Consider the following 16,779-nt stretch of genomic DNA (forward strand, 5'->3'; position numbering starts at 1 on the left):
AAAGAACTCACCCTCACTTCTAACACCACTAGAGGGCAAATTCTTTTTTTTTTTTTAAATGTTTCAACTCCAACAGCTCAGCACTGTTAAGAGGCTCGGTTTTGTAATTTGAACATCTACTATATAAATCTAGAGGTTATCCCCTTGCTTGAAGTTGGTGGTCAGACATCTCCGTTTCTAGACTTGAGCAACATGTGACAGTAAAGGGAAGTGGAAGCCCTGTGTCACTGGTTCAGGAAGAGGGCTATGTTTACATCAACATTGCAACCAATCTTCTTGTTGTTTTTCCTTCCTTTTCTTCTTAGTTTTCACCTTTGTGTCCTTATGCCTGCTTTTCTTTCTTTCCGTATTTTTTTTTCTTTCTTTCTTTCTTTCTGTGGCTGCGCATCTTATGGGATCTTAGTTCCCCGACCAGGGATTGAACCTGGGCCCTCCGCAGTGGGAGCGTGGAGTCCTAACCACTGGACCACCAAGGAATTCCCATGCCTACTTTTCTTAGATTGATTTTTCACCCTCCCTGCCAAATAGCATACCCTTTAGGGACGGGGGCGGTCTTCAAATTTTCTTCATCTCTGGTCAGTAGCCTACTTTCCCATCTTTTCTAAATGTGTCTGATTAAACTCAATGGTATATGCTGACATTTTCTTTTATGAGTCTATCCCAGGGACTTACATCCTGTCCCCCTGCCCAAAGAGCCTTCCAGTAGCCTTTACAGCTGCATTCTCAGACTTTGTTTGTTTGGGAACAGTGCCTGTGACAATTCCCACTCTAATTAAGCCTTCCATCCACACCTCCAGGGCATTCTCCCCATTTTAGTGCTTTCCCACCCTGCTTTCTCCTCAGCAGCTGTTCCGGGTCTAGTGTGCTTCCTTCACCTTCAGCCTTCCTCAGGAAAAAAGAAAACTTAGGAAGAAAGAAGTCATTTATTTCTCAGGAAGGATTAGTCAGCTGACCAAGTTGTCTGAGGGTCTAAACGGGGGGGGGGGATGATCAGAAATACATAAGTGGAAGTAGAGCAGAAAGCATGAGTCGCATTATACTGCCTTCCCTTTTCAATTGAGTAGTTGTAGTTTTTAATCTCTGTAACATCGGTGTTTGTTTCATAGAAGGTACTTAATAAATATTTGCCGATATATGAAAAAGGTGAATGCATGAGACTAAAACTATACAGTATGATTAAAAAATGACAGGAAGTGCAGCAGGAATCAGGGTGCTGAGGACACTTTGTAAGATGCAAATCTGTCGGGCGGTGGGTGCATGGGCGCGTATATCTGTCAAAAGTCGTCGCCCTGGACACCCAGCATGTAAATGAAATTGACTTCAAAAAAAGAGTCAGGGCGCTGCAGGTACGTAAAGAACGGGACGATTTTGTAAAGATCCGAGTCCGTGTGGTAATGTGAAATGTGCAATATACACAGAAGAGAGAAGAGGGGAGAAGGGAGGCAGAAGGGGAGAGCAAAGAACAGAAAACAAGACCAGACCAGACCCGAGGCTAAACAGTCGGGGTAAGGTCGAGGAGCAGGGGGGATGAAGACGGACACTGCCGAGTGGCGCTAAAAGGGCGGTTTGGGATTAGTTGCCTAGAACAAAAACCCGCCCTAGAGGCAGAACCCTTGTGGAACATTTTGCATCTCCCTAGAGATGCTTCAGATTCAGGAAATTACAGCTTTCTCCGAGGACCGGGGCTGGCGCGCCTGCCGGGCCTCCTCAGCATCTGGCCGGGGGCGGGGCGCAGGCGCGGACGTGCGAGAAGGCACAGCGCCCCCGGTGCAGCATCCTGCCCAGCCCCCGGCCGTGCGTCCCCGCCCCAGACGGTCACTGCACGCACGTGTGTTTTCCGTGTGTGTCTGTTCTTGATCTCTTCGTCGGGCCAATTTTGGCCAAGGAGGGAGAGATACCAGTTGGCAGGGGCGAGGCCGGCGGGGGCGGAGTGGTGGGCTTAGAAGAAGGAGAGTAGAGAGCAAGTGAGGGGAAAGGGGGCTTGGAAACTGGATGGGGGGATGTGAGTGCAGGAGAGGGAGAGAGCTGGTACCGAGAGAAGAGGTGATTTAGAACGAATAAGTCGCTGAGAAAGACGCTTCAAGATTGGGAGGGGAAGAGCAGTTAAGAATTAACGGAGGGGGCTTCCCTGGTGACGCAGTGGTTGAGAGTCCGCCTGCCGATGCTGGGGACACGGGTTCGTGCCCCGGTCCGGGAAGATCCCACATGCCGCAGAGAGGCTGGGCCCGTGAGCCATGGCCGCTGAGCCTGCGCGTCCGGAGCCACGGGAGAGGCCACCGCAGTGAGAGGCCCGCGTACCGCAAAAAAAAAAAAAAAAAAAGCAGGTTGCAGGCAAATGGGGAGTTGTTTGGCGCGCTACCATGGCTGAAGAAGTGCTTGAGAGGAGAAACCAGGAAAGTGGAAGAAACTCTAATTCTGGGACTCTTCTTTTCCTGCCTCATTCATTTTCCCTTCAGTTGAGATGTAAATACATTCCTCTATTGGTGTTTATCTTTCTCTTTTTGTACCATGGAGAAAAATAAGCCAGCGCCCCGTTTTAAAAAACGAGGCGATTTATGTATCATGACATTCTGTTTGTGCATTATATTTTAGTTATGAACTTGGTAGTGCCCCTTCATGTAAACTTTTTAGGACTTTGGGTAATCAGCAAATAATATATGTGTCTTCAAAACAGCATCCGACATATTGTAGAAAGTTAATCATTAGAAAATTCAACGTGTTCTACTTTAAACACACCTATTGTGCCACATTAAAATCTTGAATTTGCGAAGAAATTAATTAGAACAATCATTTATATTGATATTATAGAATTTGCAGGATTTTAAAAAATTATGTAGAGATTGACTTTATTTTTTAAAACAGGCTCCCATAGTGTGTTTTAAAATACGACTCAGCAGCAAGCAGTGATAGAAATCAGTAAGTGTAGAATAAGCAAATTAATGATCTAGGTTTAATAATGTGTTCTATTTATAATGATTTATCGAGGGACCTGATTCCACTAAGGTCCTTGTTCTCTACTAGTCTCCGCATCCCATTTCTTCACACATGATTTCATTAGGTAAATGGGTGATGGAGGTGGTAACATTTTGGCTCCAGTTTCCAACTTTTGTGACTTCCACTTACCAACTGTAGAAAGGAATATTAGAAGACACAGAAATCCCTGGCAACAGTCTCACAGTGCATGACTGTACACTTCAGCCATCCTTACAGCCCTCTTCCCTATACCATCTTCAGCACTGATATAAAATGCAGTGTGACTGCCACCTTTTTGGGGGTCACAGAAAATGACATGTAGCTAAGGAAGATAGGAAGACTGCATTTGGAGATCATCCATCAGTCCACTAAGTTAGCCACTCGATTAGCCACTTCTTTAATCCAGTCCTGAGTTTTCCCCTCCTTAAAAGAGGGCAGTCTAAGTCAATTATATTTCAAAAACAAACAAATTATAGAAAAAGAGATTTGTGGTTACCAGAGGCGGCGAGTGAAGGGAGGAGGACCTGGATGAAGGCGGTCAAAAGGTACAAACTCCCAGTTATAAGATAAATAAGCACCAGGACATAATGTACAACATGATAAATATAATTAACACTGCTGTATGTTATACAAGACTAAATCCTAAGCATTCTCATCACAAATTTTTTTTTTCTATTTAAAATTTTTTTTGTCTATTTGAGATGATCGATGCTCACAAAACTTACTGCGATAATCATTTCATAATGTATACTAGTCAAATCATTATGCCTATTTGAGATGATCAATGTTCACAAAACCTACTGTGATAATCATTTCATGATGTACACAAGTCAAATCATTATGCCGTACACCTTAAACTTATACAGGGCAGTATGTCACTTATATCTCGATAAAATGGAAAAAATATTTGGAGGGCAGTGCCATGTTCAGAGTAGCTGCTTAGGGATTTAGGTGTGATACTGCGTTGGCCAAAAAGTTTGTTCCGGTTTTTCCATAAGCTCTTATGAAAAATCCCGAGCAAAGTTTTTTGCCAGCCCAATAATATCTATACTGTGCTTCTATATAGATAAGTAAAAAGATCAACCCTGGGTGAACCTAGGGAACCAGTTTGGGACGTCACAGTCAACCTTGGTAAGTGTTTTTCCCAGTCCCTATTATGTGGTGTGAGAGAAATTTGGAGAATTTCCTATTGCTTAGTCTCCGGCCTTTTGCATCTCCATCTTGGTGGGCCACTTTGTTGCATTCTCTAACAGGAAGTCCTCAGAGGTTTTTGACTTCTCGGGATGTCTGTATCCCACCCAGATGTATTCCATTCTCTCTCTTCACCCTCTCCTCCTGCTGCACTGCCCCATCCCATTCTTTCCCCTGACTTGGGCCTAGTATAACCCTATACTGTGGGTTTTTACAACTTTATGGCCCTATTCCACTTGATTCATCAACTGCCTAACTCGGAAGTTGGCAAACTTCACTGTAAAGCATGGGATACTAAATATCTTAGGCTTTGCAGGCCATAGAGTCTCTGTCATAACTACTCAGCTCTGCCCTTGTATAAATGAATGAGCATGGCTGTGTACAGTAAAACTTTACCTATGGACACTGAAATTTGAATTTTATATAGTTTTTACAAGTCAACGAAATATAGTTCTTATTTTTATTTTTTTCCAAAAATGTAAAAATGTTCTTAGTTTATGGGTGGTGCAAAAGCAGGCACTGGGCTCCCCAAATCCATTATTCCTGAAGGATACCCCTCTTTTTTTTTTTTCCTTTTGGTGTTTCTTGTTGACAAAGACAACCCTATAAGTAGCAGGAGTGCTTCTTCCCTCAGGTAGGCTCCACCTAGGAGGATGTCTGTCTACAGCCACTTATCCCCAGCCACAGACTTACTGCACCCAGCTATGCTTCCTGTTTATGATCAGCTGCTTAAGAAGGGAGGAAGAATAGGCCCCATTTCTAGGAGGAAAAGGGTAGGGGGTGAGAACAGGAAAACACTGGCTATCCTAGATAGTTTTTTCTGAACCTACATTGGCTGTATCTGTCTCTTAATCTACAGGAATATACTATAGTACAGTCAGACAGCTAGTTCTGCCCCAAATCGTGGGTCCTTGAACAAATTACTTATAGATTTCTCATGGCAAATGAGGATGATAATAATAAATTTAAACTATTGTTGTGAATTGTAAATGACGTAACCTGATAAGAACCAGGCATGTAATAAAAACATCTTCAGTTTATCAAGAACCTCTTACTCCTACTATAGGGGAGAATAGTTCTGTGATGATTTGTTTGAACTTCTCCCATGTAACTGGAGAATCTTTGGAAAGTCTTTAGGTTCTTGGAAAAAAATGGGGATCTAGGCTTTAATTCATGACCTGCAGTAGCTTCTGTAGCTCTGAGCATGTGTATTCTGCTATGAAATTAAATAGATACATTTGTTTCTTTTTTTTGTTGTTGTTAATTTGACAAACACTTAGGTGACACTTAATATATACTGGCACTATTCTAAGTACTTTACTCATATTAAATGATTTCATTCTCATAATGAATCTTATGAAGTAGACTCTATTATTACCTTCATTTTACAGGTGAGGAAATAGAAGCACAGTGAGGCTGAATGACCTTCCCCAAATCACACAATGCAAGTGTCAGAGCTAGGACTGAAACCCAGGATGCCTGGCTCCAGAGTCCATGCTCTTAGCTACACTTGCTTTAAAGGAATTTTGTTTTTTTTGTTTTTTGTTTTTTTTGGCTGCACTGAGCAGCTTGTGAGATTTCAGTTTTCCGACCAGGGATTGAACCTGGGTCACAGCCTTGAAAGCGCTGAATCCTAACCAGGGAACCCACCCCCGCCAAAAATTTTTTAATAGAAATAAAAAGTAAAAACGGGGCTTCCCTGGTGGCTCTGTGGTTAAGAATCCACCTGCCAATGAAGGGGACACAGGTTGGAGCCCTGGTCTAGGAAGATCCCACATGCCACAGAGCAACTAAGCCCGTGCACCACAACTACTGAGCCTGTGCTCTAGAGCCCGCGAGCCACAACTACTGAAGCCCGCGCACCTAGAGCCCGTGTACCACAACAATAGAAGCCACTGCAATGAGAAGCCCGCGCACCACAACGAAGAGTAGCCCCCACTCCTCACAACTAGAGAAAGCTCACATGCAGCAACGAAGACCCAACGCAGTCAAAAATAAATTTTTTAAAGAAAGTAAAAACGTGTACATGACCCCAATCCACTTGAATTTAAGCTCCACGAGAGCAGGGACTGGCATTCTCTTACCACCACAATATCCCCAGTATCTGAAACTGGGCCTGGCAACATAGCAGAGGTAAACAAATGCATAAGTGAATTAACCCAGATCTATATCCCATTGTGGGCTTTTCAGGCCATTTGTCTTTCTTCCTCGTTCTCGCTATCAGTATGTTGATCTGTTTCTGCTTATTAATAGTATCCAGAGGAAGCTGGCCCGAGAATATCAAGCTAAGACTCAAAGCTCTTAAAGGGCCACTTGTCAAGAGTATGAAATTTAATGGATTATCTTGCTCCTCTTAATTTTGTAAAAGCATGTATAAACTTGTTTATTTACAAGTAGCTTAAAACAGCCATTTATGTGTAATTGGAATTAAGTTGGATTAAAAAGTCCACCTGGAACTTAATATTTAAAGAATTTAGACTGTGATTGTAATCAAAGTAACTTCCCCCCGATTTGAACACTTAAACAGTTATAGGATTATAGGGTCACGCCATCAAAGTAAACACTCGTTCGTTGCACACATTTTTGAAATAAGTACACATTCATTCAATAAATCTGCATCCCACCATGGAAGAAGTACTCAGGGCTTTACACCACGGGATCGTGCAGATTCATGTCCAATGGAGAAGGAGAGGCAAAGAGGATGAGGAAAAACAGCACAACAGGGGAGATAAAGATACTGCCTGCATCCCTGGGTAGCATTAGCACGAAATAAATTCCGTTGGAGGAGGGGAGAAGCAGAAGTATAAAGGGTGGGGAGACTTTGGTCAGCTTTGAGTGATGGAACTGGTTGCCACAGAAATTTGCCTGACGGTCTACGGTCTATGAAGCACGTCTGCACTCTCTTACGTAGCAGCCTCCTAAAAAAAACGCGGGCAGGCGGGGCTAACCTACTGGGTAGACACAGACCAGAAGAGATTCTTGGGTTTCTGGGCCCGCCTCATCCAAATATTTCTGTGACTGCCTGATTCAATTTGAGGCTGAAAACAAGAAGTCCGAATGGCCTCAATTATTGGTAAGAAAGCTGTGTAAATTAGGGAAGTCGATTTTTCACTACACAGAAAGACCACATGGCGCTTGTAAAGGAAGCCTATGTGGGAGACATAGAATGGTTACAAGGACAGTGGCCAGAACCGTATGTGGCACCTGCTTGGCACTGGACAAAATCTGTCGTCTGCATATAGTGTGGACAGTTTTAATGAGGAGATCTCACGATTCAAAGTTTAGCTCGAGAGACCTTTGCCTTTACTGTTTCACAGCTCTTCCTCTTTGAGTTGCTAAAGGCAATGCTAAAATATTACCATGACCAAGTGTATGCATGAAGGTGAAGATTTTTAGCCTGTTCAGACTACGCCCTGTTCTGAGGATTGGTTTTACTTCTTGCTAAGGTACCTTAGTAATAGGGAGCACTATTCCTGCACTCCAGGAGGGCATTGGACTCTTGCCCTCCCCCCTGCTAGGAGGGAATTAGAGCCCAGACCTTCTCTAAGAGTGGGCGGTGAACCACTGAGAAAGCAGACAATGCCGGAGGTCTCCACACTATTGTTCATCTGATGACCCAGGGGAGGTCAGATTCTTCTCCTCCCCCTTCGTACACACCCAAGGTTTGGCAGCTCCTTTGGCTGTTTTCTGATCTTGCACTTTTTGGGGACTGTGATAAGAGCTCATTATGGTCCCCCTACCCCTCAGAAAAGTACACTGAAATACAATATCTGCATTTACTTTTAGGGGGTCTGTATACCTGCCTGGTCCATCTTAGAACCCCGTATGAATAAACACCACCCTAGAGCTTCAGTAGCTTTTTTCTTCGTATAGAACTTGATGGATTTTTTTCGGCGGAGTTGGGCTCACCAAAGTTAGGGAAGACCACTGCTTAAAGAACATAGACATTTAATTATGAAACGTACTGAAAAGTGGCTTTGCTTCCTCCGTCATCAATAGATTGGCACTTGCTTACGGTTTTTTGAAAAGGTGGATGTGAGTCAGCATGAGCCCTTCAGTTATCGCTATTCAGTGGCTGCCTTCCTGTAAATGAGCCGGGCAGGGGTATCCTGGTGATAGTGTCAGACTAATAGTAATACAGAGAAGGAAGGACATTTATAGTTTTAGAGCATTGCTAGAGTAAACTTAAGGACCTCAAAGAAAGCTCTTTGCTTCCTGCAAGCAATAGTCTGTGTTCCCTGTTGGCCCTTGTATAGAAATTGACATTTAAAATACTTGCTTACAATCCAGCAATCACATTCCTTGGTATTTATCCAAATGAGTTGAAAAGCTGCATCTACACAAAAACCTGCACGTGAGTATTGGTAATAGCTTTATTCATAGCTGCCCAAACTTGGAAGCAACCGAGATGTCCTTCAGTGGGTGAAGAGATAAAATATGGTATACCCGGACAATGGAATATTATTCAGCACTAAAAAGAAATGAGCTATCAAGTCATGAAAAGGCATAGAGGACCCTAAAATGCACATTAGTAAGTGAAAGTAGCCAGTCTGAAAAGGCGACATGCTGTGTGATTCCAACTATATGACGTTCTGCAAAAGGCGAAACTGTGTAGAGAGTAAAATGATCTCTAGTTGCCGAGAATTGGAGGTGGGGGATGGGTGGGGGGAGGGATGAACAGCTGGAGTTTTTTTAGGGCAGTGGAACTATTCCATATGATACTGTAATGATGGGTGACTGGTCCAAATTTGTAAAATGTTCAAGACGAAGAGTGAACCCTAACGTAAACTATGGACTTCGGGTGACTAAGCTATGTCAATTAATGTTCATCAGTTGTAACAAATGTACATACTAATGCAAGATGTTAATAATACGGTAGGTGAGGAAGTATATGGGTACTTTCTAAGCAATTTTTCTGTAAACATGAAACTGCTCCCCCCAAATAAAACCTATTAATTAAAAAAAATTGGTTTATATGACACTCTCCACCCCCTTCCATGAGACCGTAAAGGCAGGAACCATATCTTTTGTACCTGTATATTGCCAGAATCCGGGGAAAACAAGGAGAGTGTTCTATTATTAGTGCACTATTATTAGTGAGTATCCTAACAATATCCCAGACTTCACATGTCTAAAACAAAGCTCTTGATTTGACCCCTCCTCTCTCTGTTTTCCTGACTGAAGTAAATGGCAACTCCAGTTACCCAGGCCAAAACCCTTAGGATCATTCTTGACTCCTTTTTTTTTTTCCTCATGCCCAACATCCAGTTAGTTACTCCTGTTGGTTGTATCTCGAAAATATATTTCAAATACAACGACTCACTACTGCCACTACTACCACCGTCGTCCAAGCCCTCATCATTTCTCACCTGGACCGGTGGCCTCCTAGTTGGTCTCTGTTTCCACTCTTGCTGTCCTCTCTCATCTTCTCCATTCAACAGCAAATACCCTTTTAAAAACATAAATCGACTAAGGTTACTCCTTCACCCCCAAACCTAAAATGGCTTTGCAGCTTCCTGGATTCCTGTCGCATTTAAAGTACAATCCAGGATCCAAGCCATCACTTACCATGCCCCTGCGTGATCAGACTCCTACTTCTCTCTCCAACAGTTTTTCCATCCTCTCTGCCCCTGGTTCACCGCACTCCTGCACCTCAGTCTTTTGGCACCAGGCCAAGAGCACATCCTTCGCTTGGCGTCTTTGTGTTTGGAATGCCTTCCGTTTGGAACAGTCTTCTCACAAACGCTCCCAAGAATTGCTCCCTCACGTCATTCAGGTTTCTGTTCAAACGTCATCTCTGCTGAGATCTACCCTCAGCACCCTGCCTTAAATAACCATCCTCCCCAGCTCTTTATTACCGTACCTTGCTCATATATTCTTCCAAGTGCTCCCTTATCATTACTTGACATTATGTATTTGTTTGTTTGTTTGTTGTCTGTTGTAGTAGTCTGCTAGGGCTACCATAACAAAATACCACAGACTGGGTGGCTTTTTTTTTTTTTTTTTTTGGCCACTCCGCACAGCAGCATGCGGGAATCTTGGTTCCCCGACCAGGGATTGAACCTGTGCCCCCTGCTTTGGGAGTGTGGAGTCTTAACCACTTGACCTCCAGGAAGTCCCTGGGTGGCCTAAATAGCAGAAATTTATGTTCTCATAGGTCTAGAGGCTGGAAGACCAAGATCAGGGCTGGTTTCTCCTGAGACCTGTCTCCGTGCAGGTGGCTGCCTCCTTGCTGTGTCCTTAAAAGGCCTGTCCTCTGTGTGCACACCCCTGGTGTCTCTTTCTCTTCTTATAAAAACACTAGTCACATTGGATTACATCACATTCTTATGACTTCGCTTAAACTTAATCACTTCCTCAAAGGCCCTGTCTCCAAAGACAGTCACATTCTAAGGTCCTGGAGGTTAGGGGTTCAACATGTGAATTTTAGGAGGACACAGTTCAGTCTGTAACACCCCACCCTCTGGCCCCCCCAAATTCATGTCCTTCTCACGTGTAAAGTACAATTACCTCCACCCTAACAGCCGCCAAAGGCTTAACCCATTCCAGTATCCATTCCAACTACAGTCTCACCTGAATGTCATCCAAATCAGGTGTGAGTGAGACTCGAGGTATGATTCAACCTGAGGCAAAATTCCTCTCCAGCTGTGAACCTCTGAAAGCAGACACGTTATGTGCTTCCAAAATGCGGTGGTAGGACAGACATAGGATAGACAGTCCCTTTCCAAAATGGGAGAAATCGGAAAGAAGGAAGGGGTGAAGAGGCCCAAACAAGTCCAAAACTTGGCAAGGTAAATTCCATTAGATTTTTTTCCCTTCTGTTTCTTATTGTGGTAACAAACACATAACATAAAATTCACCATCCTAACCACTTTTAATTGTACAGTTCAGTAATGTTAAGTATATTCATATTGTTGTGAAACAGATCTCCAGAACTTTTTCATCTTGCAAAACTGAAACTCTGCACCTGAAACTAACACACCGTTGTTAGTCAACTATACTTCAACAAAATTAAACAAAAACAAAAACAAAAACCTGAAACTCTGTACCCATTAAACCACAGGTCCCCTTTTCTTCCTGGCACCAGCTAGAGGCAACCACCATGCAACTTTCTGTTTCTATGAGTTTGATGACTTTAGACACCTCATTTAAGTGGAATCATACAGTGTGTTTTTTGACTAATTTAGTTCAGTTAGCATAATACCCTCAAGGTTCATCCTGTTGTAGGATGTGACAAGATTTCCTTCTTTTTTAAGACTGAATACTATTCCATCGTGTGTATACACCACAGCTCATTTATCCATGCAACCACTGATGGACACTTGGGTTGCTTCACCTTTGGCTATTGTGAATAGTGCTGCTGTGAACATGGGTGTGCAGATACCTCTATGAGCCCTTGCTTTCAATACTTTCAGTACCTAGAAGTATTTAATTTTTTGAGGAACTGACGTACTGTTTTCCATAGCAGTTGCACTATTTTATAATTCCACCAATGGTGCACAATAGTTCCAATTTCTCCACATCCTCACCAACACTTGTTATTTTCTGGTTTTCTTTCTTTCTTTTTTTTTTTTTTTGCGGTATGGTACGCGAGCCTCTACCGTTGTGGCCTCTTCCATTGCGGAGTACAGGCTCTGGACGCACAGGCCCAGCAGCCATGGCTCACGGGCCCAGCCGCTCCGCGGCATGTGGGATCCTCCAGGACCAGGGCACGAACCCGTGTCCCCTGCATCGGCAGGCGGACTCTCAACCACTGCACCACCAGGGAAGCCCCTTCTTTCTTTTTCTTGATGGTAGCTTTCCTTTTCTTTCTTTTGATGGTAGCTTTTCTTTTTCTTTTTTTTCATCTTAATGAGTGTGAAGAGAGATATCTCATTGTGGTTTTAATTTGCATTCCTCTGATGGTTAATGATGTTTAGCATCTTTTCATATGCTTGTTGGCCATTTTTATATCATCTTTGAAGAAATGCCTGTTCGTGTCCTTGGCCCATTTTCTAATCAGTTTATTTGATTATTTTGTTGATGAGTTCTTTATATAATCTGGATATTAACCCCTTATCAGATATATGATTTGCAAATATTTTCTCCCATTCCATATGTTGCCTTTTCACTCTGTTATTGTGTCCTTTGATGAGCAAAAGTTTTAAGTTTGATGTAGTCCCATTTGTTTGTTTTTGGTTTTGTTGCCTGTGCTTTTGTTGTCATATCCATGAAATCAATATTCCATTAAATTTTAAGTCTCAAAAATAATTCTCATTGGCTCAGTGCTCTGACCTCCAGGCCCACTGAGGTGGCCCTGTTGCTCCCTCTGCCCTGGCCACTGGCCTGAACCCACTGAAACTGAGGAGGAGAGAGCCTTGCCCTAATGGCCTGTGTGCTCTGGGTCTGTGGTGGGAGTGGCAGCTCTCTGATATCATTCCCATGATACCATCATGAATCAGGGTCACTCTTCCCTTAAAGGATAACACATGTTGATAGATCGATTGCCCTATCCTGTGGAATCTCAGAGGTCTGATAGCCTTCCTTCAATTTGTCTTATCTCTTCACCTTTTAGTCTAGTCTGGCAGTGTTTCTGCTGGTGTAACACCAACTCTATTGCTAGATTCCCCTGAGATGGCTGATTAAACCCAGGAATTTCACTCCTAATCCCTTTATCAAATGATTTTCCAGCTATACCCACGGTGTCCTCTCCGGAGCAAGCTTTCTTGTTTTTTGCCATATGGATAGGCTCAGAATTTTCCAAATCCTCAATTTCTGGTTCCTTTTTGCCTAACAATTCCTCCTTCAATTTATTTCTCTCCTCTCACATTACTATAAGCAGCAAGGGGAAATCATACCTTTAACAGTTTGCTTAGAAATCTCCTCAGCTAAATATCCTATTTTGTCACAAAGTTTACTTTCCACAAAACACTAAAACACAATTCCACCAAGTTCTTTGGTACTTGATAACAAGGATCAACTTTCCCCAAATTTTCAATGACATGTTCCTCATTTCCATCTGAGACTTCACCAGAATCACCTTTATCATTCATATTCCTACCAACCATTTCTTCCTGGTGATCTAGGCTTTTTCTAGCGTGTGTCTCAAAACTCCTCCAGCGTCTACCCACATTTTTAGGTATTTGTTATAGCAGCACCCCACTTCTTGGTACCAAAATCTGTATTAGTCAGGGTTCTGCAAAGAAACAGAACCAACAGAATGTGTAAATACAGGTTTTTCCCCAGTTATCTGGAAGTACAGCCTTCGTATGAAACCTTTCTTAAGCTGAAATGGCATAAAACAAAGAGGCAATTACCTTAGGACACATCTTGCTAACGGGTGCACAGAGTAAATCAAGATAAAGCAGAGATGCTCAGAATCGTAGTTCAAAACTATGGCAGCTTGACGCTGAAATGCTGAGTGTAAATCCGGGGGAAGGAACTTGCAGCGCCACTCTCAAAGCTGGGGCTGGCTGCTGTCTCTATACTGGCTCTTGCAAAACAAATGCTTACTTAATGCTGTTTTCACTTTTCACCTTTTTCCCTGAAAGTGCAAATCCTCTTCCGATTTCTTTTGGTTACTGAAAACAGGTACTAATGTTTGTGTATCTTTCATGAAAGCGAAGTGGCATAAAGTGTACTTTCGAAAAGCAGGGGACACTTGTAGGTAGAAAAAGATTTTTTTTGAGGGATTTATTCATGTGATTATAGAAGTTGGCAAGTCCAAAATCTGCAGGGTGGGCTGGCAGGCTGGAGACCGAGGAAGAGCCATTGCTGCAGTTCAAGTACAAAGGCCATCAAGCTAGAGCCTCAGGAAAGCCGGCGTTGCAGCTGAAGTCCGAAACAGTCTGCTGGTAGAATTCTTCTTGCGGGGGACCGGGTTGGGATGGGGAGGAAGGTGTCCCTCCTTTGTTCTTGTTAGGTCTTCAACTGATTAGACAAGGCCCACCCACATTATGGAAGACAACCAGCTGTACTCGAAATCCATCACTTAAATGTAAATCTCATCCCCAAACACCCCCCTCTTTCCATCTCCGGCCGTCGCAACGAGAGGAGGTGCCGCCATGTCCGCGCATCCGCAATGGATGGTCGTGCAGAAGTGCTCCAGCTTCTTGATCAAGAGGAAGAGGCAGATGTGCCAACCGAGCCCGATAACCTGAAGGCCCGCAACTCCTTCCGCTACAATGAGCTCATTCACCGCAAGACTGTGGGCGTGGAGCCGGCGGCGGCCGGCGAAGGGGTCGTGGCGGTCACGAAGCAGAGATCCAGCTCGCGAAAGTTGGCCACCTCCTACGTGCGGACCAGCATAAACAAGAAGGCCCGGGCCCCCCTCACCAGCATCTGGCACATAATCCGAAACAACAAGTAGCGCCCGGATTTGCGCACGGCCGCCCTCTGCAGAGCCAGCAACGTCCTGCGCAGCCAGAAGCCTGTGATGGTGCCGAGGAAGCAGACCCATCCCACCAAGAGCTCCTGAGCCGTCTGTCCCCTTCCCCACAGCAATAAAGCTGTCAGCCGGGGGCAAAAACAAAACAAAACAACAACAACAAAACACCCTCACAGAAACATCCAGAATAATGCTTGACCAAATATCTAGGTATGGTGGCCCAGCCAGGCTGGCTCATAAAATTAACCTCTCACAGGCCTTCTGCATTAAATTTTAAGCTCTATGAGGAGAGGGACATTGTCTTAGCGACGTTCATATAGCTTGTGCCTAGAACTGTAGCTAGCATGCAGTAGGTATTCAATAAACAGTTGATGAAAAATGCATAAATGACTGACTAAATGACTGTTTGCTAGGGCTTTAGAGTTTATCAGGTTTCTTTCCACTTGCATTATCTGATTTCTTTATCCCAAAAATTCTTTGAGCTGGGTATTATGACCTCCAGTTAAATACTGAAATTGAGATATAGAGAAGTTAAATGACCAGTTCAAATGTCTAAATGCTTCATGTTCCAGAGGTGGGACTCAGATTTCACTCTTTTGACTTCTAATCCTCCGCCCAGTCAACTACACTACACTGTAATTATTCTCTCACCTTACCTATTCATCCTAGTGTTGATAATAAGAGGAAATAGGTAGCTTAATAGTGCCAAGTCTCTGCTGGGTGTTAAAAAAGGGTAAACAGGGCTTCCCTGGTGGCGCAGTGGTTGAGGGTCCACCTGCCGATGCAGGGGACATGGGTTGGTGCCCCGGTCCGGGAAGATCCCACATGCCGTGGAGCGGCTGGGCCCGTGAGCCATGGCCGCTGAGCAACGGGAGACGCCACAACAGTGAGAGGCCTGCGTACCACTAAAAAAAAAAAAAAAAAAAAAAAAAAAAAGGTAAACAGTGAGTGAGGAGGATATTTGTGTTCCTGCCCAAGGCAGCACAGTAAGGGGAGGTGTCAGAGAGGAGCTTCTGCTTCAGTGGTGGGTGATCATTTCAGGGGAGCACTAAGATGCTCAGCAAGGAGAGTCTCTTTTGGCTCTAATCCTGGAAGAAGCCCAGTTATGAAAACACTGGAGAGGGTCTCTCTATATAAACCCAGAGGTTTTTCTCTGTGCTGCTTACTTTCAGAATTAGTCTAGCATGTCACTCCCCAGGTGGGACGGAGCGGGATGACACAAGGTTTCATCATGCTACTCAAAGCAGCGTGCAGTTTTAAACTTATGAATTATTCCTGGAACTTTCCATTTAATATCTTTGGTGGGGTGTCTGTTGGCACTGGGGAGAGTTTGGGGCTGAATTGTGGGCAGTTGTTGTATAAGGTAGTGGGTTGTTTTTTTTTTCCCCTTGGTTTGAATTGTGACATAGACACTCACTTCCCCCTCTTAGTAACCTGGTTCTTCCTTTTTCTTCAGCTCTGCCTTTGTCAACTATAATGACCTATTTATCTTCCTAGCTATTGTTTAGAGCATATTCTGACTTATTATTGATTATTAGCAATAAGTATAATAAACATGATGCTATGGTATGGTAGAATCAATTTAATTTCTGCAAATATTCAAAAGTACTTGATCCAAGGAGTTTCCTGGTGGTTCAGTGGTTAGGACTCCGCGCTTTCACTGCTGTGGGCCCAGGTTAAATCTCTGGTTGGGAAACTAGGATCCCGCAAGCCATGGGGTGTGGCCAAAAGAAAAAAAAAAAGTACTTGATCCAAAAAAAATCACTTCGCATTGACGACAGACTTAAAAGCATGAAATGAAGTTTCTGAAGAGACAGTACTAAATAAGGGCATATGTTCAAAGAACTTTGGGGTATGGTATTAAACAGCAAAGTTCATTGTTGTTTTCATAAGACATTCTTATGAATTAATTGTTCAACAGAAATTAATAATTGAATTTCATTTAAAAATTGACAAGGAGCAAGCCTAGTTAACTGATTAGGTAGGGCTTGAAAGGTGAGTTGTGTTGGTGACATTGACAAGAGACAGATTATAAACTTTTAGTTGCCATTGTGGTTTACCAATAAGAGTTTATGTCCAATCAGTACATTCTCTTCCATACAGAACTGTCTTCCTCCAAAGTGAAATTATTTAATTCCTCCAAAATACTCTAAATAATGAACTGTGCCAAGTACTGAGAGGGTGATGGAAATGGTGTTAGAGGAAGAGATATGAAATGAAATGAGCACAGCTTCTGCTTTCAAGATTGG

The 16,779-nt window shown here is 43.4% G+C and overlaps 1 protein-coding gene and 1 pseudogene across 1 annotated transcript in view; both read left to right on the forward strand.

Annotated features, from left to right (window-relative positions):
- The window catches only part of LOC101271792 (solute carrier family 2, facilitated glucose transporter member 3), a 76,267-nt gene that overhangs the window by 28,372 nt on the left and 31,116 nt on the right, over positions 1-16,779 (forward strand). The gene's annotated exons all lie outside the window — the stretch shown is intronic.
- Positions 13,748-14,803, forward strand: LOC117196334 (60S ribosomal protein L28-like; annotated as a pseudogene).

The sequence above is a fragment of the Orcinus orca genome, chromosome 11 (assembly GCF_937001465.1).
Source record: "Orcinus orca chromosome 11, mOrcOrc1.1, whole genome shotgun sequence".
Classification (NCBI taxonomy): Eukaryota; Metazoa; Chordata; class Mammalia; order Artiodactyla; family Delphinidae; genus Orcinus; species Orcinus orca.